Source organism: Sarcophilus harrisii, chromosome 4, assembly GCF_902635505.1.
Source record: "Sarcophilus harrisii chromosome 4, mSarHar1.11, whole genome shotgun sequence".
Taxonomy (NCBI): domain Eukaryota; kingdom Metazoa; phylum Chordata; class Mammalia; order Dasyuromorphia; family Dasyuridae; genus Sarcophilus; species Sarcophilus harrisii.
Window position 1 is genome coordinate 239,012,346 of NC_045429.1, and position 22,623 is coordinate 239,034,968.

At 34.5% G+C, this 22,623-nt stretch overlaps 1 long non-coding RNA gene across 1 annotated transcript; it reads right to left on the reverse strand.

Moving 5' to 3' along the window:
* Positions 1-7,122: 7,122 nt before the first annotated feature.
* LOC116423691 lies at positions 7,123-9,073 on the reverse strand. The gene is made up of 3 exons (XR_004234198.1): positions 8,885-9,073; positions 8,494-8,622; positions 7,123-7,684 (listed from the first exon to the last, which is right to left on the reverse strand). It is a non-coding gene; the product is annotated as an uncharacterized LOC116423691 (long non-coding RNA).
* Positions 9,074-22,623: the final 13,550 nt, after the last annotated feature.

Consider the following 22,623-nt stretch of genomic DNA (forward strand, 5'->3'; position numbering starts at 1 on the left):
CTGCTTTCCCCCAAATCAGGATACTATCAGGAGAAAAAAACTATCTCAGTCTGAAAATTTTAAAGATGAAATTAATTCTTACTATAGCACCTCACATATATATATGTGGCAAAAAATTGTTGATGGTGACAGAGAATGACCAAGAAAGCAATTCCCATTTGGACAGGATCTTCTTAAGTTTAACTGAAATAAGCACCAATATTTCTAGTAGTATAGATGCCCCAAAATCTTTCTTGAATTTTGTTGTCAAACAATAAATATTTTTGGACATCTATTATGCAATAATATAATTAATATAATAATATAATATAATAATATAATGCAACTTTAAGTTCTGGATGCAGTGCAAAAGTTCTTGTCTTCAATGGACTTACAATCTGTCTAGGGAGGCATAACTAATTAGGTAAATTAGATTAAATTTAGAACGAGAATGGAACTCAGAGGCCATCTAGTCCATTTTATAGATTTTTATAGATGAACAAATGAAACCCAGAAATATTAATAGATTTATCCAAGATTCTGCAAATAGTGAGTTTCGGAGCTAATATTAGAGCTCTGATAACAAAACCAATTCTTTCTTCTGTACCACTGTATAAAACACTTAGAAAATAATACCAAAAAGGACATGATTACACAGTGCATTCTGTGCCTATATACAGCAAGTACTATAAGAGTTCAGAAAGAAAAAATTTGGGGGAATTAGAAGTGATGTCTTTCTATATAATACCTGTGTGTGTGAGATAGTGTGAGTGTATACTGTTACTTAAGTACATAAAATATTCATATATTTCATCCACTGACTCATATAAGAAGGTAATTAAGGAGGAACATGTACATGTGTCTAATATCTCTTTGAATGTGAAAGCATTGTGGGAAAAGTAAAAGTATTTAATTCAAACTGGAGACAGCAAGTATTATAGATGAGTTTGGAGACAATGTGCTTTGTCAAGCATATATAACATAAAATCAACACAGCCATTAAGGAATCAAGCAATAATGAATTCAGTAAATATTCATTAAGTGCCTAATATGTACAAAGCTCATCAAACCAAGAGGTTGCTCACTTGGCAATGAATTCTTTGGCCATGGAAACCCATGAAATAATATAGAAATATTAAATGATACCAAGCATGTGCAGCTCTCTTTCTCTTCTATAGTGACAATGTCAGACTGATAGAAAGTGGAAATAAGATCCTAAGAATCACATAGATTTTGTCCTGTCTATAAACTTAACAGTAGTAATTTAAATGTGAAATCCCAGTGCCCAAGAGTCATGGTTCTATAAAAAGAGAACAGAATTTGAAGTAAGATTTAAATCCATGCAATGCCATTCATTGCCTTATGACCTTGGGCAGGTCATTTAGCTTTTATAAGCTTCAGTTCCTCATCTATAAGGATGTTTGGATTAGATGACCTCATAGGTTCCTTATAGTTTTAAATCTTTAATTCTAAATGAGAACTGTGCAAGGAAAAATGAATCAAAACAAACCTTATATTTGTGATACAAAATGGGGTTCTGAAGTCCATGAAAGATATGTAGATATATATAGACAGCTAAATAATTATATTTCAATATAATTGGTTTCCTTTAAATGTTATGGATTTTATTTTATTCATTTAAAAACATTATTTTGAACAGGAGTTCCATAGCTTTTACCAATTATGGTAAAGGGGGTCATCCCCCTCTTTGACAAAAGGGGGGATGACATAATTGGTTTTCTTGTGTGCCCCAAAATAAAAGGAAACATCATTTAATAAGGTACTGTGTCATTTCTTGGTCATGGATAAGTAAAGACTCATAAAGATTATTGTAGATAATGAGCCAATACCTACAATAAGGATAAAGAGACAAAAAATTTGCAAATAATTTCACATTAAACTAATATAAATATGAAGCTATTTATAATTTTTCAAAGGAAAGACTGTTGTCCTTCATTCTTGAAAAGGACCAAAATGACATCACCATATTAGAATAAAGTTACAGTATTTCCAACTGTGGCCAATCAGACAACAGTTCTATCACAGGTCAGGCACAAAAAATTCGCATGAACATTCAATTTCCACATCTCATATTTCTTTTGTACTAATTCAATTCTGTTTTGCGCATAGCCTTGTCTCCAAGTCATGTAATCAATTCCAAAGTTTTCCAGAAAGACTTTGAGAGTGTTTTTGTATCACTTTTTCTGACCACTATATGAATGCTTCCCCATAAAATAGTCTTTTGGGAAAGGCTACATTTGGCATTCAAACAATGTGGTCAGCCCATTAGAGTTCCATTCTCTGTAGTTTGAATGTTTGGCAGTTTAGTTCAAGAAAGGATTTCAGTGTCTGGTATCCTGCCAGGTGATCTTCAGAATCTTCCTAAGGCAATTCAAATGAAAATGATTCTGTTTCCTGCTAAAGTGCTGCTATAGTGTGCAGGTTTCATAGACATACAACAATGAGGTCACAAAAACAGTTCTCCAGACCTTCAGTTTGGTAGTCAGTCAAATATTTCTTCTCTCCCATGCTTTCCTTCTGAAGGAAGCCCCGCAAACACTGAGCTAATTTTGGCAATGTGTGCATCCACCTCATTATCAATGTGTATATTACTGGAAAGTATGTTGCCAAGGAAAATGGTTGATTCTAGTTGAAACAACCTCATAAAACAATGAGAAGCAGGAGAAGGGAATACTTTACTCAAAGCCTGAGAAGGAATTCAACTAAGCCAAATTATTCCAAAGATATTCAAGAATAAAAATATTGAGAACAATAATCAAATAGTAAGTGGAATGTATCAGTTATGATTTCTATTATAAAATCTTTCTTCTATCACTAACAGTGGTGTTACCACATGTGGATGTTAACATAACTCTGATGTGTGCCACGAGAAAATAAAAAAGATATTAAAGAAAATAAAGACAGGAAACACATATACATCTAAAGTATACACAGAGTAGGCTATGCTGGAGGCAACAGAGTTATAAGGATATTAAGCTATTAGTTTTTAAGGTATCTGAAAGTAAGGAAGATATAATGCTGGAGGAAAATTTCAGATCCTATTATTACTGAAAAAGCAATCCAATAACTACTGCTCCATGATCCATATGCTCACGTTTCCATCTCTATAAAATGTTTATGAGCAAAATTTACAAATGTATCAAGGGCATACTTGATGAAAGTATAAAAAAGGAATGGCCAGGTTTTTTGTAAACAGCAGAACACATATCTCTAGCAATACAAATGACCATAAAGGACCAAAAAAAAAAAAAAGATTCCCACCACACTTATTGATAGTTAATTATAAGAAAGCAATTGATTCAGTTGAGCAAAATACTCTTAAACATTCTACTCCAAAGAAGTTTCTTCCATGAATATGTTAAAATCATAGAAATTCCTGGAAAGATTTGACAAAAGATAACTTTGATGATTCTCTGATTATAATTATAAATGAGCAGGTAAATAGTACAGTGGAGAGAATGTTGGGCTGAGCCTTGAGTTTTCTTTCTGGGTTCAAATCCAACTACAGACATTTACTAACTGTGTGACCCTGGGCAAAAAGTTTGCCTCTGTTTTATCATCTGTAAATGAACTGGGAAAAGAAATGACAAACCATTCCAATATCTTCCCAAGAAAATGCCAAATGGATTCATGAAGAGTTGAATACTACTGAAATGACTGAACAGCTATAACAATGGCTTATAATTATCAAATGTGTCCCATTAGAATGAATGAATAAATGGTGAATCATTGTCTATTTGGTTCTAAGTACTGGGAATGGGGGTTGAGAAAGGAGTCAAAGAAGGAGAGAATTACTTGTAGAGAACAAAATCCTTTAAATACTCCTGTTCCAGTACAACACCGTTCTGAAACCCTGAAATACTGAAGAGTATCCTAAAGACTCATAATCACTCAAAACTATCCCCAAAGGAAAAAACAGATGAATAAAAAATGATTATAACCAGCCAATGATAATTACCATCATTTCAGAAATTTGATATATTTTCTTTATGAATTATAGTAGTTTTAAAAGGAAGAAATTTTATCAGGTTTTCCTACATATTTTTGTTAGAAATGTTTCCTTTACTTTTGTTAGAAAAGTCAATAAGTATTTATAGCTCCTGCTGTGTATCAGACACTATGTCAAGCATTAGGGATACAAAGAAAGGTAAAGGGCAATCCCTGTCCTCAAAGAGTTTATAATCTAATGAGCAACAAATTATCATGTAGACTAGTAACAGAAAAGCAGGAAATCCATACACAACATATGAAACTAAGTAAAATTTATTAAAAGCTGTTCTATACAGCTGACTGAGCCCTCAAAGGGAGGGCTAGAAAAGGAAAAAGTGCATTATGGTCTTCTAAATCTCTGTCCGGATTGAAGTAATGGTATTATTGCACCAAAAATGGCTTTCCAGCTTGTGCTTTTTGTAGACATAATGGTAGCAACTGGGATTGACTAAGGAGATTAATTATCCTAATGAGCATACAGGAAAGATCCAATTTTGCATGTATGTTAGGATGCTTCCTAACTTTTCAAGAGTTCTAATATGATGAAAAGAAGATATAAGGCTACTGCAGTATATATTATCTCCAATTCCAGATTTAGGCTTTGAGATCTTTGAGCACTATAAATGATTGAAGAGAATGGGAAATGAGATATCATTCCCACCTACTCAAGTTTAAATAACAAGGGTAATGGGAATATTTTATTTATAATCTTAAATGCTAGGGAGACTTTGGAACCCAAGAGAATACTTATCTATGAAATTATAATTGGGAAGATAAAGGAAAAATTTCTAGAAGCTAATTGGTAGTACAGGATAGCACAGAACCTGGAGTTAGGAAAACCTAAATTCAAAGTACAAGTTCTGTGACCTTGAGCAAGGCACTTAATCTCAATTTGGCTCAATTTCTTTAAGTGTAAAAATAAGGACAATGATAGTATCTGCCTCCTAGAGCTGCTATGACATCAAATGAGATATTTGTAAAGCACTTAATGCAGTGCCTGGAACATAGCGGGTGCTCTATAAATGCCAATAGTAGTAGCAGCAGTAGCAGCCAATTGTAATAATAATAGCTGTAGTGGTTGTTGTGTGTAGTGATGGTGGTGGTAGTGGTAGTAATAATGGTAATAAAAGGGGAAGAGGAGGAAGAGAGGGAAAGGAGGAAAAGAAAGAAAGAGAAGGAAGCTATTCTTTTCCCCTTTCAGAAGACAGATTGGGAAATATGAGGGCAAAATATTTAACACATTAACAAGTACTGCTTGTTTTTATCACAATTTTACTTTGTTCACTAGCTTGTTCCAGACCACCAGACTATATACACTTTCCTCCAGTAGTCTACCATTGCCTTTTTGTCATATGCCTTGTTGCCCTATATCCCACTTTTCCATCTCTTACTCTGGGTTCTCACTCTGGGCTCAGTAATCAAATCACTGCTATCAATCTACTATTGTTCCTGGAAAGATTTAAAAAAAAAAAAAGTTTTGTCAATTAACTTTCCTATGAACTACACCCTTTAGATTTCCCAGATAGTCCCTTCCCAGATCTGAATATGTGATGTCTTTTCCCATTCAAATATAAGCTCCTTACTGTAATAGATACAATGACCCACTACAATTCCAACAGACTCCTGATAAAGCATACTATCCATCTCCAGAGAACTAATGGATTCAGAGTGAAATGAGAAATATGTTTTCTTTTTCTTCCTTTCTTCCTTCCGCCTTCTTCCTTCCTTCCTTTCTTTTTTGACAAGGCTGACATGGACATTTGTTTTTCTTGACTACATAGTTGTAAGAAATTTTATTTTTCTTGCCCTCTCAGTGGATGTGGAGGGAGAGATGGAAAGAATTTGAGACTACAAATAAACTAAAATTGAAATTTACAAAAGAAGATAAGCTCCTTGAAAATAGGGACTTTCTTTTGCATTTGTACTTCAGCTTAATGAAATGTCTTTCATATAGCAGGTACTAAATAATATAGAGTTAATGCAATGCCTTTCAAATAGCAGGTACTTAAGAATATGGAGTTAATAATATAGGATATTGGAGTCAAAAAGACTTGTACTCAGCTCCCACCTCAGATACTTACTAGCTGTGAACATACTCTGAGTGCTTTAGTTTCCTTAAAAACAAAATGGGGATATAATCATAGCACATATTTCACAAGGTTGTTTTGAATACCAAATGAGATAACATATACAGAGATGTGTAAATCTCAAAACACTATGTAAATGTTACCTGCTATTATTATTATTATTATGACTAGTAGGAAGGATTTAATTCTGTCTGGGGAAGAGAAGAGGGTAGATTTAGAAATGACTGATTTATGTCCATAAAACAATTTTTTAAAATAATTGAAGGAATGAATTTTAAATGTTTAGATTCCATTCAGCTGACTCAGCTAAGAACCCAATGGAAACAGGAGGCTTGAATGAATGAAGAAATGAATATTTCAACCTGCTTTCATTATCCTCCACTTCCAGCTTGTGTTTTCCTATCTGTTTTGCCCCCTACAAAAGCTCCCTTAAGGTCTTTTCAGATCAGAAATGTCCTGTAGTTAAGCTGCAGAGACATCAAATGATAATGTGGCTACACATGTTTGCACTGATGTAGTTTAAACTAATAAACATCAGTTTGAACCCAGAAGAATCTGAAGAATCATGCATTTCAATTTCAAATGACCCCATATTTGAATACCATGTCTCTTACCAGCGAAATGGAGAAATAATAAGATGATTTTCCAATATTTTACGAATCTGTGACCAAGAAGATTGAATGTTAAATTTCCATTCTTTTCCCTTCTCTATTATTGTTTAGTGAGTTTATTTGCCTATGTATTTTGTCACCTTTTTTGCATATTGAGTGAAAATAACTGGAAAATATAATTGCCCTGTTAAGTTACACTGAATTCTATAGCATATTGTTGCTATATTAAGCAGTCTTTGTCTTTTTTAAGAATGTGAAAAAGAAGTCATGCTTAATGCTTATTATTTCATATAGTAACTTAACAGATTTGGATCTGCTTTAAATTAGCAGATAAAGGCTTGGGGATTTTTCTACCCTCTTTATACTATAGCTGTATGTTTTGACAGTTCATGCTTAGTTTGTCTCTGTATATAGAAACTCAGGGTTTTTGAGGAATTGGTTTTATTTTGATGCACTGAATTGAGCAAGTGGCTCACACTATCTCTTGCTATTTTGAGTATAACAAAACATTTATCACTTAACTGCTATGAAGTCACCCGGCTACTGTAGTGCCTTCTGTTTTCACTGGACTGCAAAGAATTCCTGTGATGATTACCGTAGATGGCAATCCTGGCTTTGTTTCCAAGGGGATCAATATTATAGGCCCTTCAAATGAAGACTTGGCCTTTGTAATCCCATTTCTTTGAGGTGTTACTAGAAATCCTGGGTATGAATTTTGATCAGATAGTAAATTATTCCTTTACACATTTGTGATGAGAAAATAATATCCTTAGTATTTTCAAGATCCCTCTCTACCCTGATGATTTAATATTTCCAGAGTTGAGTAAACACTGTTTTGCTGCCAGGGCATGATCAATGGTATATTGTTTATTCCTGGATATGCTGTTAATTCAAAGTTTTAAATAATGAAAGATAGATTGTGTCAGGAACATGGTCCCAGTCTTGCTTAATGCTGACAAGTTCCATATGTCTTCCTCAGTAATCATTTTAGAAAACCTAGAAGATAAGTGGGAAAAAACAAGAGTTAATAAAAAGAAATTCATCATTTTTCCACCATTTGCCTTTCTAGAGATTAATGTGAATTTACTTTAGGTAATGGAAGGAAGGTAGGCTTCAAATTATAGGTCCCTTGCCATTAAGTGTTTTGGGCAAATCACTTCAACCTATGTGAGCCTCAATTTCCATATCCATTAAATGGGTTTCACAGTATTTATCCTGCCCACAACAAAGGTTGACTGTTAAGGAGAGGGCTTTGTAAACTGGAAAGAATGTTTTGTTATTTTAACATAAACTTCTATTCCTTATATGCAAATAATTACAGCCTAGACTGGATAGCCTCTAAAGTTCCCCTTGGCTCTAACTCCCAGGACCCTATCTCTGACTGAAAATATTCACCCTGGAAATGCAATCTTTATGCTTCACTCCCAATTTTACCTTTGTTTAGGTGGTGTCCCTCAAGAGTAGAAACCCAATTCTAAATTGTCTGAGAATGGAGATTAATTCTTTATCCTTGTCTCTCCCCATCACAATAATAGTTTAAATAATACCATTAGTTCAAGAGAGAGATACTGTATGTTACCGTAGCAACAAGAGATATGCTAAAACTATCTGCTACCCTTTGGAACCTCAATCCTATCTTCTCCTCCATTGCCTACTATCCTTCTGTGCTAACTGCACAATTTAAGGGGAAGGATTAGAGGGTGGATTTGATTACTTGAAAAAATAAAGGAAACAAAAAAAAGAAAGGAAATGAAAATTTCAGATCTTAACCTTACATTCTCAAAAACCTACTTTATTTTACTCACAATGCTTTACTATTTGAACTTAACTTCTTGCTGTATGCTCAGATTAAAAGTAAAGTCTTTCCCCTCCTCTTCAAAATCTGTATTTTCTTGTAATTTTCACTGTTGATTTGGAAAACTTCTTACTTGTATCTTTACAGGAAGGAGAGAGTAAGAAAAAACAAATTATTATCTTATGTATCTAGAGTGATACAGAATTATGTCTAGATAATTTCAGAGAAACTCTATCTCCTACTTATCTACATCTGTAAAATGGGTAAGAAATAGCATCTGCAACTGTGATGGACTTGGCAATGATTCAGGGCAATTCCAATAGTCTTAGGTTAGAGAGAACCATCTGCATCCAGAGAGGACTATGGGGAATTGAACATGGATTACAACATAATATTTTCACCTTTGTTGGTGGTGGTGTTCTTGTCGTTTGCTTGCTTGTTTTTTCTTTCTCATTTTTTCATTTTGATCTTATTTTTCTTGTGCAGATGGAATGATAAATATGGAAATATATTTAGAAAAGAACAAAGAAACTGTTATCTAACTAGAAGAAATGGGCCTCCATTTTGTTTTCTCAACTACATAATAGGAATAATAGTATTACTTTCATTCCAAAGTTCCTATAAGGAAAAAAATGGGTACTTAATAAATGCTTATTTCTTTCCTTTCTTTCATGAGCAGGATCTAGCTGGATCACTTGTATAAACATGTCAAATCAACTCAATAAGCATTTATCAAATATCCACCCTGTAACAAGTAGTGTACTGGAAATGAAGGATTCAACAGAAGTGAAACCGTTCCTGACCACAAGGAACTTTCATTCCACCAGGGGCAGGAGGAGTTGGGGGGGGGGGGGGGGGAGGGGAGATCATCTACATAGATTGTTGTTGTTATTGAGTTGGGGCTTACTCTTTGTGAACCACTTGTAGTTTTCTTGGCTATGATAATGGAGTGGTTTGACATTTTATTTGCCAGTGGAATAGGCAAACACAGGTTAAGTGCATCTCTCAGAGTAACAGTTAGCCTAGTGTTCTGTCCACTGAACCATCAAGCAGCCTTCATCTGAACATTATTTTTCTCCTAATCCTCATAATACTAAGAATTTATTGCTTAGCTAAAGATCTTTAAATTAGTTTTTTTATGCTTCATTTTTTTTAGCTTTCACATCCAGAACTTTCTCAAATGCTGCCTGACTTCCCACATAGCATCTTCTCTGTTTATACTCTTTCATCCCTATAGTCAAATTCATCTTCCAGGCCATCATTATTTCTTACAAATATCCTCCCCAGCTTATTTCTACAATTGCATTAGTTACTCCCAGACATTGTTGCCACAATAATTGTTCTCACCTGAAAGAAGATGCTACAGCATCATCTAGAGTCAGCTAGACTCTACAGTGATTAAGATGCTGAGCCTGGAGTCAGGAACTTCTAAATTCAAAACTGACCTAGGTACTTACAAGTTATATTATCCTAGACAAATCACAAAAGACACACAAAAACTCCTGCCCCAGTTTCCTCATTTGTAAAATGGGGACAATATCAATACCTCTCAGGGTGGTTATGAGGATAAAATGAGGTAATATTCATAAAGCATTTGAAAAACCCAAAGCATTATATACATGCAAGCTACTACTACTACTACCATGATTATGATTATTTTGTATAAAGATGTTTTGATATAAAAATCTTTCCACAAAAAGTAATATTAATGATAGTTCACAATTTATATGATTATACATCATGTCATTTGAGCCCCACAAAAACCTTGTGAAAGAAGTGCTATTGTTTATTCCCATTTTATAGAACAGGAAGCTGAGGCTAAAGGAGGTTATATAATTTGCTCAATATCACACATCTAGTGAGAATTAGAAGCAAAATTTTAACTTAGGTCAAATACTCAAACCACTATGGTCAAATCATAGCCAGTCAACTTCTCTTTAACATAGATTAAGAAAGTTACCTTAGAGGCAGCGAGATGGCACAGTGAATAGAGCACTGGCCCTGAAGTCAGAAGAATATGAGTTCAAATCCAACCTCAGACCTATCTGTGTGACCCTAGGTAAGTCACTTGAACCCAAATGCCTCCCCCCAAAAAATTACCTTAGGTTCTGTGAGGTTATATGTCTGATCTGTAATTATAAAGCTAGTATATGTCGGAAGCTACCTATCCCCAACTCCACACTGTTCCCATGGGAACACTTTATAATTTGTATTTCATTATATCCTCACAACAACCCTGGGAGGCTGGTGCTGTTATCATCCCCATTTCACAGATGAGGAAATTGAAGCAAATGGGTTGAATGACTTGCCCAAGGTCACATGGAAAGTAAATGTCTGAGACTGCCTTTGAATTCAGATCATCCTGACTCCAGACAGAATTTCCATTCATTGTACCACCAAGCTGTCCTAACATTACTACTCATTTTTAATATTATTTCTTTGTACATTCCAAATAACTATCATACAAATAAATGAGCTTTTGAAAAGTAACCTTTTCCTGAGTTGGAGACCGCCTGTCTATCTTGTTCTGCTGCATAATTTCTAGTATACAGTATATGAAAAATGATCATTACAATTAAAAACCCTGAATGTCAGTATTTCAGGTTGTCATTGCTACTCTAGTAGCCCTTCTCATCTTGGCATGTGTCAAGATTTAAGCTAATTCATCAATCTACATTAAATGTTCTGTGCTGCAGCAAATCTATACTGAAAATGAATTTCTTTAATCCCAAATCAGTACTATTTTCTCCTTGCATTTAGCTTTATTTCTATGCTTATTGGTTTGGGTTATTTGTGATGTAACTTTTTCCCAAGAATTTTAATACTGAAAAAAACTACCAATAGACAGACTTTAGAGAAAAGAACACTATTTAAATTCACCCATCGCCATATGCATTTTCATTTGTCCTTTGAGACATGTAAGGTCTATGTTATCACCATTTTACAGGTTGGAAAGCTGAAGCATCAAGAGGTTAGCTGATTGGACACAAAATAAATGGCAGAGCTAGACCTGGAAGCCTTGTCCTTGACTGACAGTTGAGGTATCTACACGCAAACTTGCTTTGCTCATGTTCTTAGAGATTTCAGTAAGAAAAACCTATGCAAGTCTGATAAGCAAAAATCTACCATAACTGTGTCAAGATAATTAGGTCACTTTGGTTTTTGGAATCCCATAACCCACTATACTCATCCTCAAGACATTTCATCTTCCCATTAAAAAAAGAAGAACATTTGATAATATTTAACATTGCATTTGAGAGCCATTGTAGAGTAGTGAATTAGAAAAACAGCTTCAGAAATAGGAAAACCTGAATTTAAATTCTTGTTGTCTCTGTCATTTCTGACTCTGTGACCCCATTAGGGGTTTTCTTGGAAAAGATACTGGAGAGTTTTACCATTTCTTTTTTTTTATTTTTAAAGCTTTTTATTTTCAAAACATAGGCATGGATAATTTTTCAACATTGACCCTTGCATAGCCTTGTGTTTCAGATTTTCCCTTCCTTACCTCCATCTTCACCCTTAGATGGCAAGCAATCTAATAGATGTTATACATGTTAAAATATATGTTAAATATATTTTTAAAATACATGTTAAATTTATACAATTCTTTTGTGCACAAGAAAAATCAGATCAAAAAGGAAAAAGTAAGAAAACAAAATGCAAGTGAACAACAAAAAGAGTGAGAATGTTATATTGTGATCCACATTCAGTTCCCACAGTCCTCTCTCTGGGTATTGATGGTTTGCTGTTTCTTTCTCTACATCATTTTACAGATAAGGAAACTGAGACAAATAAGGTGAAGTGATTTACTCAGAGTCACACAGATATTAAGTGTCTGAGGTCAAAGGATGGCAAGAATTTAAGTCCTACCTCTGACATATACTGGCCATGTCTCCTTCAAGATCCAATTCAGATCCCACCTTCTTTAAAAAGACTTTTTTTCCTCTTCCTTCCCTACTGTTATCACCTTCTTACCAAAATTACTTTTCATTCACACTATAGAATTTCTTAGATGTACTTAACTGTTTGCATATTGTCTTCCCTATTCAAATTGAACTATTTAAAAGCTGAAAGTAGGTTTTACTCGGGGAAAGGAGTTGCCTTTCTTTTGTAGCCTGGTGCCTGGCAAGCAATAAGCACTTAAATAAATGCATGTTGACTGATTGACTGTATAATCATGAGTAAGTATTTCATCTCTATGCGACCTAGGTCTCTCAGAACATAAGTAGTAGTGTTGGTATTGATATTCGCAATAGTGTAATTTTTATAGATTCTTGTATATGAACATATTATTTCCCTTAATAAAACTTAAATTCCTTATGGTAAGGAGTGCTCCATTTTTGCCTTGCTTTTCTACTTTTCATCCCCATATAGCTTAGTGCCTTCTACCTAGCAGATATCTAAGAAATGGCTTATGGATTGACTGATTGGTTGCTTGATTAATTCCTGTCAAGGTATAATTCTTTTCTCTGAATCACTCCAGAATTCCAGGTCAATAAGTCACAGCTTAAGCAGCTCAATATTCTTTCATTGCATCAGGAGTTTCAACTTTGCTTTCTTGTGTGATGTGCTCCCTAGTGTAAAACTATGTTTTGTCCTTCTTTATACCCACAATTTCTACCTCAGAAATAAGCACAGAGTAAAGGTTTAATAATTATTTTTGAGACTCCTAGTATTAAGAAACAGAAAAGGTTCGCATAAAAATTAGAATTTTTTTTATTATTCACTTATATGCCTCAGTATGTGTCCTTGTCCTTTCCATCTATTTCTTTTAGCTCTTCCTCCACAACTATCCCCGTAATAAATAGAGCTTGTAATAAAGTGGAGACTAACCAGAGGAGGACAAGTGAAGAAACTTGATGTTCTGTTATATAAGAATCAGTTGAAGGAACTTCAGATGTCTGACTAGAGAAGAGAAGACTCAGGGTGGCCAATAAGATGTTGTTGTTCGTCCTTCATTTTCCAATGACATCATGAGAGTAATATCTTGACTTGTACAAGAATTGGATATGAGTGGAGCAGAGTTGTGCAAAGTCAGTGGCCCAATTCACTACTCCTTAATCATTTGAGTCCAGTGGCAAGACATAGGTCAAGGTGACTGGCAGTGCCCCAAAATACAGTGAAATAACATGACTTATTCTGTTTAGTCCCAGATGACAAAATCCTGAACAATGAGCAGAGAGGCAAATTTAGACTTGAAATTACAAAAAAACTTCCTAGCAATTAGAGTTCATCAAAGATAGAATTGGCTTCCTTGAAAGGCATTGGTTTCCCTCTCATTGGAGGTCTCAGGTAGAAGCCAGGACTTGCAAGAGTGTGGAATTTCTTTCATAAATGGCTTGTATTGGATAATCACTGAGTTCTTTTCCAAACACTAATATCCTGTGATCCTGTGATTTTCTTTCTCCATATAATATGGCCACCAATCAGTTCAGATTCTCCACAACCTCTATTCTGGTCTATTATTATGGCCTTCTAATTGGCCTTCCTACTTTCAGCTCTTTCTTCTCTACAGCCATGCTCTACAAAGTTTCCAAAATAACTTTCTTAAGGCAAAGGTGTGTGACCAAGTCATTCCCCTGTTCAAAAAAAGCTTCAGAGATCCTTATTACCTCCATGATAAAATATGAGTTTTCCATCTCAGAAATTCAAGGGTCTCTACAATCTGGCTTCCACTAATTATTCCAGTCTTATTTATTTCACATTATTCTCCTTCATATATTCTTTGTTTCAGTTAAGCTAGAGCACTAGTTCTTCCCCAAACCAGGTACTCAATTTCCTAACCTCTGCTCATTTGTATAAACTACTCTCCATAAGTAAAGCTCTCTAATTTCATCCTACCTCCCAGAATTCTTAGCTTTCTTCAAGTCTCAGTTCAGCCATTCCCTTTTCTGTGAAGTTTTCCCTGATCCCCAAGATGTTACTACTCTAAAGCTCTTCAAGTTACCTTGTATTTACTTTTCTGGGATTATTTTAATCCCACAAGAGAGTCTAAATTCCTTGCAGGCAAGAACAGTTTTGTTTTTTGGTTTTTATCATCAGCACCTAACCTAGTATATTCCATATAAAAAACATGCTCAATATTTGTGGAATATAGCTAGGTGGTACAATGAATAGAACACTAGCCTTGGAGTCAGGAAGACCTCAGTTCAAATCCGACCTCAGACACTTACTAATTATGTGACCCTTGGCAAGTTATTTATAAAATGAGCTGAAAAGAGTAATGACAAATCAGTCTAGTATCTTTGTCAAGAAAATCCTAAATGGGTCGTGAAGAATCAAATACAATTGAACAGTAACCATAAAATATTTGTGGAAGAGAATGAAATAATTATTTTATTGATTCTCTTTGGCAACTATTTCCTGGAAGCCTCTGTATCATTATGAACAAACAGCTTACTGACCCTTAGGTACAAGGCTCATAATTGCAGTGACTTGTGCAACTTTTTTTTTTAACCAGAATTGTGATTTCATCAGGGCAGAGATTTCCCGATGAGGGAATCAGATACCAAAAGAATACTCAGTGGTTTTCATTTTTTCCTTCTTTCTCCCTGTCCTACAAAAACCAATTCCATCTATACCCCCCCCACCAGATTCTGTGTCTGAAGACCTGAATACAGATCAGGAGTATTGATTGAGATTCCCCTCATTTCTTATTTTTCTCTTAATAACAATAAAATAATATTAAATGATGGGAAATAAATATAATTCAACAACTCAAAAAAGAAATCTAATAAGGAAAGACAATGCACAAAAGCAGGGGAGTATAAGAGTACTAAATTTTAAAACCCAGTCCAAGGTTTTAGAATTGAAATTCAAAAAATCAGAAACACAAACAAGAGAGGGATGGGGTGGGTGAGCCCTGGGTCTCACCACAAATTGGAGGATCCAAGAGGAATTCACCTCTGAGAGAAGAGGACCAGTATAGCAGAGGGATGTTTCAGGGTGAGAGGTTTGGATATCTTTGGCCATCCAACAAAAGCCGGAGTGATTTGGGATTAAAGGTAGTCAGGACAATATCATTGGTCCTCTTCCAAAACAAAGGTAGAACAACATGAATTCTGAGTGAGAAAGTTACAGTGACTGCTGGATGTGCAGGGAGGAGGCTGCAGATGGTACACAGTGTTGAAGTTGAGAAAGTCAGAAGCATAACCAAGAAGGAAATGGAAATAACAGTTAGACTACAACATAGCATATATAAACCAATATAACTGTCTTCTCTATCCCTCCTTCCATGAGAGCCTTACAATGTTCCTATTCGCTGTTTTTATATTGCATTTTGAATACCTCAGTTATTCTTCTGATAAAATATGAATTTTCATCATTTTCATGAAGACAGTTTCCCAAAGCAGTTGAACTTTTCACTTGAGTTTCTATCAAAAAGGAAAGGTCAAGGAGAAATATTCCGCCCCCCAAGAGGAACTCATATCTTGCACATCTCCACAAGTCAGCATTTGCTGCAATAGTTAAGATATCTTTGCAGTACTGTGTTTTAAAACAAATCTTCCCTGCTGGAAGCTTACCAGGTGGTATTGTATCAGTGTTATTCTAATGTTCCTGCTTTTCAGGAATTCTAAAAAGCTAACATTTCACTGGGAACTTTCTCTCTGTGCTGCAATGACCAAGTTAGAAATGGTTTGAGGCATTGATAATAACAATTGAAGTTTGTATAGTACTTTGTAATTGTGTGCAGAGTACTTTACACATATTAGCTCATCTAAGCGTCAAACCAATCCTGCTAGGTATTACAGATGTTATTATGCCCATTTTACAAATCAGAAAACTGAGGTTCAGAGAAGCCTATATGTCAAAAGCAGGATTTTAAATCAGATTTCCTTTGAATCTAGGTCCACTCCTCTGTTTGCTGCACTCTAGCATTCATTGGAATTAAATTGTTGTTGTTCAGTTGTTCAGCTGTTTCAGTTATGTCCAACTGTTCATAACCCTATTGGGGGTTTTCTTGGCAAAAATACTGGAGTGGTTTGCCATTTTCTTCTCCAGCTCATTTTTTTACAAATGAGGAAACTGAGGGAAATGGGGTTAAATGACTTGCCCAGGATCACATTACAACTAGTGTGTATGTGAAGCTAAATTTCGACTCAAGAAGATGAATCTTCCTAACTCCAGGTCCAGCACTCTATCCATTGGGCCTCCTAGGTGCCCATGGAATTAAATAATAGAGCTTGAATTGAATGGCCACAATTCTCCATGGAACTGCTTCCTTTAGTTATCTGCAGTCATGTACAGTAGGAAAAGACATGGACTCTGGAGTCTAGAAGTAGACTTAGCTCCTGCCTTTGTCACTCACTAGTAGCTGGGTAACTTGGATCGATTGAATTACCTAAGCTTCAATTTTTCCATCTTTAAAAAGAAAGGGTTTGACTCGATTGCCTTTTTAGTCCCTTCTAGACTAAAGACTTCTAAATTAGACTTTCACTAAAAAAAACATTAGAGGACTGACATGTTCCCTTCTTCAAAAAATATTACCTCTTACAATGAAATTTAGAAATGAAGAGTCTTAGTGTTGCTATGTGCTATGGATGAGCTTCCAAAAAACAGTTTTTAGAAAAAGGAATTTGCCCCATTGGTCTAAATATAAGCATATTCCAAGCATAAATCACTCAAAAAATGTTCTTTGAAAGGAAAAAAAGTATAAGTTTACACACACACACACACACACACACACACACACACACACACTTTTCCAAGGACAGAAATGAGTTAATTACAAAAACAGATGAGTTTTTCTTAAAAAAAAAAATTCTTGCTATACAAAAATAGAAAGTTTTATTCATTTTTATCTTTACATTTCTCTATATTCAATTATTTTTTGTCTCTTTCTTCATAAGAACACAATTATAAGCAATACTCAGATTTTATATAAAACAACTATGAGAAAAGTCCTGCTCTTTGAGTCAGAAGTCTAATATTTGGATCCTGGTTCTTTCAAATTCAGTGACACTGGGCAAGAAACATAGTATAGAGTTGATCTTGGAGATAGAAAGGTTCAAATTCTACTTGTGACATATGCTAGCTTTGTGATTCTAAACAAATCTCTGAACTTTTCAATGTTTTAAATTACAGAGTCATTCTCATTGGTAGACGGAATTTCCTCATTCAAATCTTCCCTTTATAAATGAAATAATGGTTCTTTTCTAGTTCCTATCCCTTATCCTATAATAGGTGTACCAGTAGATCACTTAGGTTGTCTGTCAGTTTCCTTATTTTCACTCCAGAACCAGCCTATCTCTTTACTGATTCATATGAGCTAGATACATAGTGGATAAGAAGCTGAACTTAGAATGAAGAAGACATGAGTTCAAATCTTGCCCCATACCCTAGCTATGTGAAAGTCACTTATTTATCTTCTTTCTCTCAATCTCAAATTCCTTATCTATAAAATGAGAATAATGATATTGCTGTTGTACAGAGCAAATGAGATAACAAATTTTGAAAGCATTTTGTAATCCTTAAAGCATTATGTAAATACTAAGTTTATTATTTTTTATTATGACTTTTGCTGCCACTTCTTGCAGGTGAGTTGCCACTGGTAATATTTCAGCCTGTCTGCATTATGCAGCTTTCTATTGCCCTTTTGATTATTTATAATTGTCATCTCTCCAAGATTTTGTTGTTCTGTGATTTGCAGCTATATGGCTTTACCAGGAGAAAGTTTTTACAAAATGTAAAGTTTGGAGTTATTAAAAGTGCTGTGGAATTTCTCAAATAGAATTCAGTCTGATTTGTTCCTTCTCATTACTAACCCCAAGTAATTTTCTGCCTGTTTTACCCATCCAGGATATATAGATGGTAACAATTCAACAGACTACCCATCCAAATTCAAGTCATAGATTTGGCAATATGAAATTCAAATACTCTATGATTTTTATTTGTTTTTCTTTTGGTTTTCATTTTGGATGATTAGGTCAATATCTTTTTCCATTTCTGGAAATTTCAATGAAGAGACATTGGAGTATTCTTGGGTTGAATGCAATTATGAATTGGCCCATTTTGAGAACGTCACTTTCCCCTCCCCTATTTCTACCTCTTATTCTAGGTACAGATGGGAAGTATCAATGATGGATCAGTTTATAATACCTGTGTATCCCCAGACCAAAACTCTATTGGAATGTAAGCTCCTTAAGAACAAGAAATAGCTTGTTTTTCATTTGAAATCTCAAAGTTTGTAACACAGTACCTAGCACTGTGCAAGTGCTTAATAAATGTTTTTTTATTTATTCATTTATCAGCATAATATGGTGGAAAGAATATTGGTTTGGTCTCAAATTGAGTCCATATTTCAGAATTTAGCTCTAAAACCAAGAACAAATCTTTAAAGTCTGATTCTCAGTTTTCTCCTCTATAAAATAAGGATAATGATGTTTGCACTAGTTATATCATAGAGTTGTAAGAAAAGTATTTTATCAACCTTAAAGTACTATATAAATATAAATAAAGTACTATATAAACATAAGCTATCATCTTTTGTTTGAACTCGGTAAGCATCTGAGATGAAAAAAATCTCATTTTATGTTAACACTCAGAAAATTGTCAAATGCATCATAATTACTGTAAAATCACAATCAAGTATGATTTTTATGAGCACCAAAATAATATCCAGATCATGCCCTGTAACTGTAGGTGCTCCTCAAAGTTCTCCCTCTATACTTCTTCATTTGGTGATCTCATCAGATGCCTTGAATTTAATTACCATCTCTATGCTTGATTCTTAAATTTACCTACTATGCCCCAGGCTTTCTGATGCCCTCCAATCTCACATCTCCAATTGCCTGTCAGACATCTCAAATTATATGTCTAGTAGACACTTTTAACTAAACATGTCCAAAACAAAATTCATTATCTTTCCCCCAAAACTCTTATCCTCCCCAAAACCCATCTTCCCTAAAACTGTAAAGGGCAACACCATCCTTCCAGTCTCTCAGGATGACAATCAAGGAGTCCATCCTAGTTTCTTCATATCTCTCATTCCACATCCAATCTATTGCCAACACCTGCCAATTGCAGTTCTGATTGTTTTCTCTCTCTCAAATATTTTTTTCTCTCTTCTGACTCTTTATCATCTTATATTTGTACTAATTCAATAGACTGCTAATGAGTCTTCCTGCCTCACGATTTCCCTATTCCAATCCATTCTCTATTCAGCCACCAAAGTGATTTATTTATTGATTGAACTGATATGATCCTATAGTTGTAAGTTTATCTTATGAAGTTACCTGGGAAATTTTAATCTGAGAAGGCAAGATGGAAGTCAGCTGGACACTTCTTTTTAAGAGGTAGCTGGATGGTGCTGTCCAAGAAAGGAGGACACAGTGCAGTGGTTTCCAGACTTTGTGGGAAAGATGCAAAAATATTATGAAGTCAACTGTAAGTGGTTTTCAGTATGTATATCCCAGAAATCACTAAAAATCAAGGCTTGATTTATTGTACTACTGGTTTCTAGACCTAAGAAAATATTAATAATACAGATTAAATTTCAAAGTTGCATGTATATATTTCCCCTCCAGATACCCTAGTTATTAAACCTTGCCTAGAATACTAGTTTATAGGGCATATTGCCCTATAAACATTGCTTAAACTCAGCAGGAATAAAATAGAACGTTCAGGGAATTAATTTATCACCAAAATAGAGGTCTGGTGATTATAACTAATAAGCATAACAAAGACAACCATAGTCATAATAGTTATTAGCAATTACATAGTGCTTTAAGATTTGTAAAGTGCTTCATATCTATTTTTTCATTTGAACCTCACAATACTCCTGAAGAGGTATAAACTGGGTTAAATAGAGGTAATATCAACAAATTGAGTTAATGTACCTGGAGATCCATCTGTTAGAGACTAAATTGATCAAGATACAGAAAGCTGGGTTAATCACTCCAGATTGGAGTTGACAAAGTAATCTGCTTATTCATTTACCGCTTCAGGTGGAGAGGGATTATGTAGCTATATACATTGCTCTATTAACCACTAGACACTAGACTAGTCTCACAAAGCTGGGAGGGGAGGGAAGACGGGTAGTCTGACAACCGAGCACAACACTAATCCAAAATAGAAGCTTATTAGAAAACTTTATGGAGGGAGGCAGCTAGGTGGTACAATGGTTACAGCACTAGCTCTGGAGTCATGAGGGCCTGATTTCAAATCCAATCTCAGATACTACGTTACTGTGTGATCTGAACAAGTCATTTAACTCCAAATGCCTTGCCAAAATGAAAACAAACAAAAAAATCTGTGGAAGATGTTGGAAAATTAATCAGATCAGATCCCTGTACAAAATAATATCTAAAACAATACAAGGCCATGGAAGAGAAAATGAATTTTTAAAGAATTTGAGATGTGATTCAGCTAAGCCAAGTCATTGCATTACATTTTCCAAAAGGAAAATAATAAGCAGATACAAAATGGAATAGTCCTGCTGTTATTTTTGCCACAACCTATTCTTATTTGCAACAATGGTAGAACCACCATATTTGAATTAAACCAACTTTATACCCATTCCACTATAGGAAGGGATAGCAATGGTACCAAAGAACACAAAGTTGTAAAAAGTATCTAGAGATGATCAAATGTATCTAGAAAACATTTCCATAGGAGGTAACACAATCTTAATTTTGAAAATCATTTGAGAATCTGTTCCCAAGACAATGGGGAGATTCCAAAATAAAAGAAAAATTATGCACTACTACATTTCTACTCTAAAAAAGTAAACTGAGATGGCATTAGTAACTATCAAGCCATATATTGTCTCTTTTATGTCTACAAGAATCTCCATAAAAAAATGGTTTATGTACAAACAAAAGGTATCCTTGATGAAAACCTAAGAAAGTTAAGTTGGACCTTCACAGACCATTTTTTAAAGTAAACATACATCTTTCCAGGCATTAAAATACTAAATGATACTGTGAATCCAAGATGCTGCTTTATTGTTTGATTTAAGAAAACATTTGACTTGGTATAAATTAATAATTACAAATTTGAAGACATTCTCCTTTATTCGATGGCTAAAAACTCTCACTAAATGCTTGTATCAAATAGAATTCAACTGATTAACCTGTTGAAAACAAATTAACTATACATCAAATGACTAGAAACTTGGAATAATGAAGATTGTCTTCCAAATGAAGCTGACAGAACTATTAAGAGGTGGATGGTAAAAAATTTTTATAAAACAAGAGAGGCCGACTAGATCAGGAATTTTTATAGGACCATAATAATAATTGAATTGAATTATTCATCACAATAACTAAATGGTGGAGTGGGTAGAGGGCTAAGCCTAGAGTCAGAAAAATTTATCTCCCTAAGTTCAATATGACCTCAGACATTTACTAGCTGTTTGAGCCTGAGAAAATCATTTAAACCTGTTTGTCTCAATTTATTCATCTGTAAAAAGAGCTGGAGAAGGAAATGGCAAACCATTTCATAGTATGTTTGCCAAGAAAATTCCATACTTGGTTACAAAGACTTGAACTGAATTGAAAAAACAACTGAACAAGATCTACCATGGCCCTTTTAAGATCCTCAATAGGATATAGAATTTTTAGAAGTGTTCAGAGAAAAGTCATCTTTCACAAAGAAACATGGGATTGAATCCCTGATGATTCTTTTTTATCCTTCCCAAATCCTGATTCCTCAGATAGCTATTAGCTATTAGATATTCTATCTAATATAGATAGACCACTATGCTTAGAGTTAGGAAAAATGGAGTTCAAATCCAGACTTGTGAGTTATGTCATTCTAGGTAAGTCACTTAACTTCTGTTTCCTTCAGTTTATTCAACTGTAAAATGGGGATGATAATAGCTCTATCTTAGGTTTGTCATGAGGATCAAATAAAATAATTATTAAGCACTTAGCCCAATTCCTGGAACACAATAGATACAATATAAGTGAATTTTTCCCCATATTTTCCTTTTCTATTTCCCCATTCAACAATATTGAAGAAAGGATGGTGATGTCTTTGATATTATTAGAGAACTTAAGAAAACTTCATGGCAAAGATAAGAATTGTAAACAATCAGTGAAATGACAATTTAAACAGTTATTTATAGAAGGTATCGCTGTTAAGAGGATCATCCAAAAGTCCTCAGGAGTTCCCTACAGCTTTAGAACACTATCACTTT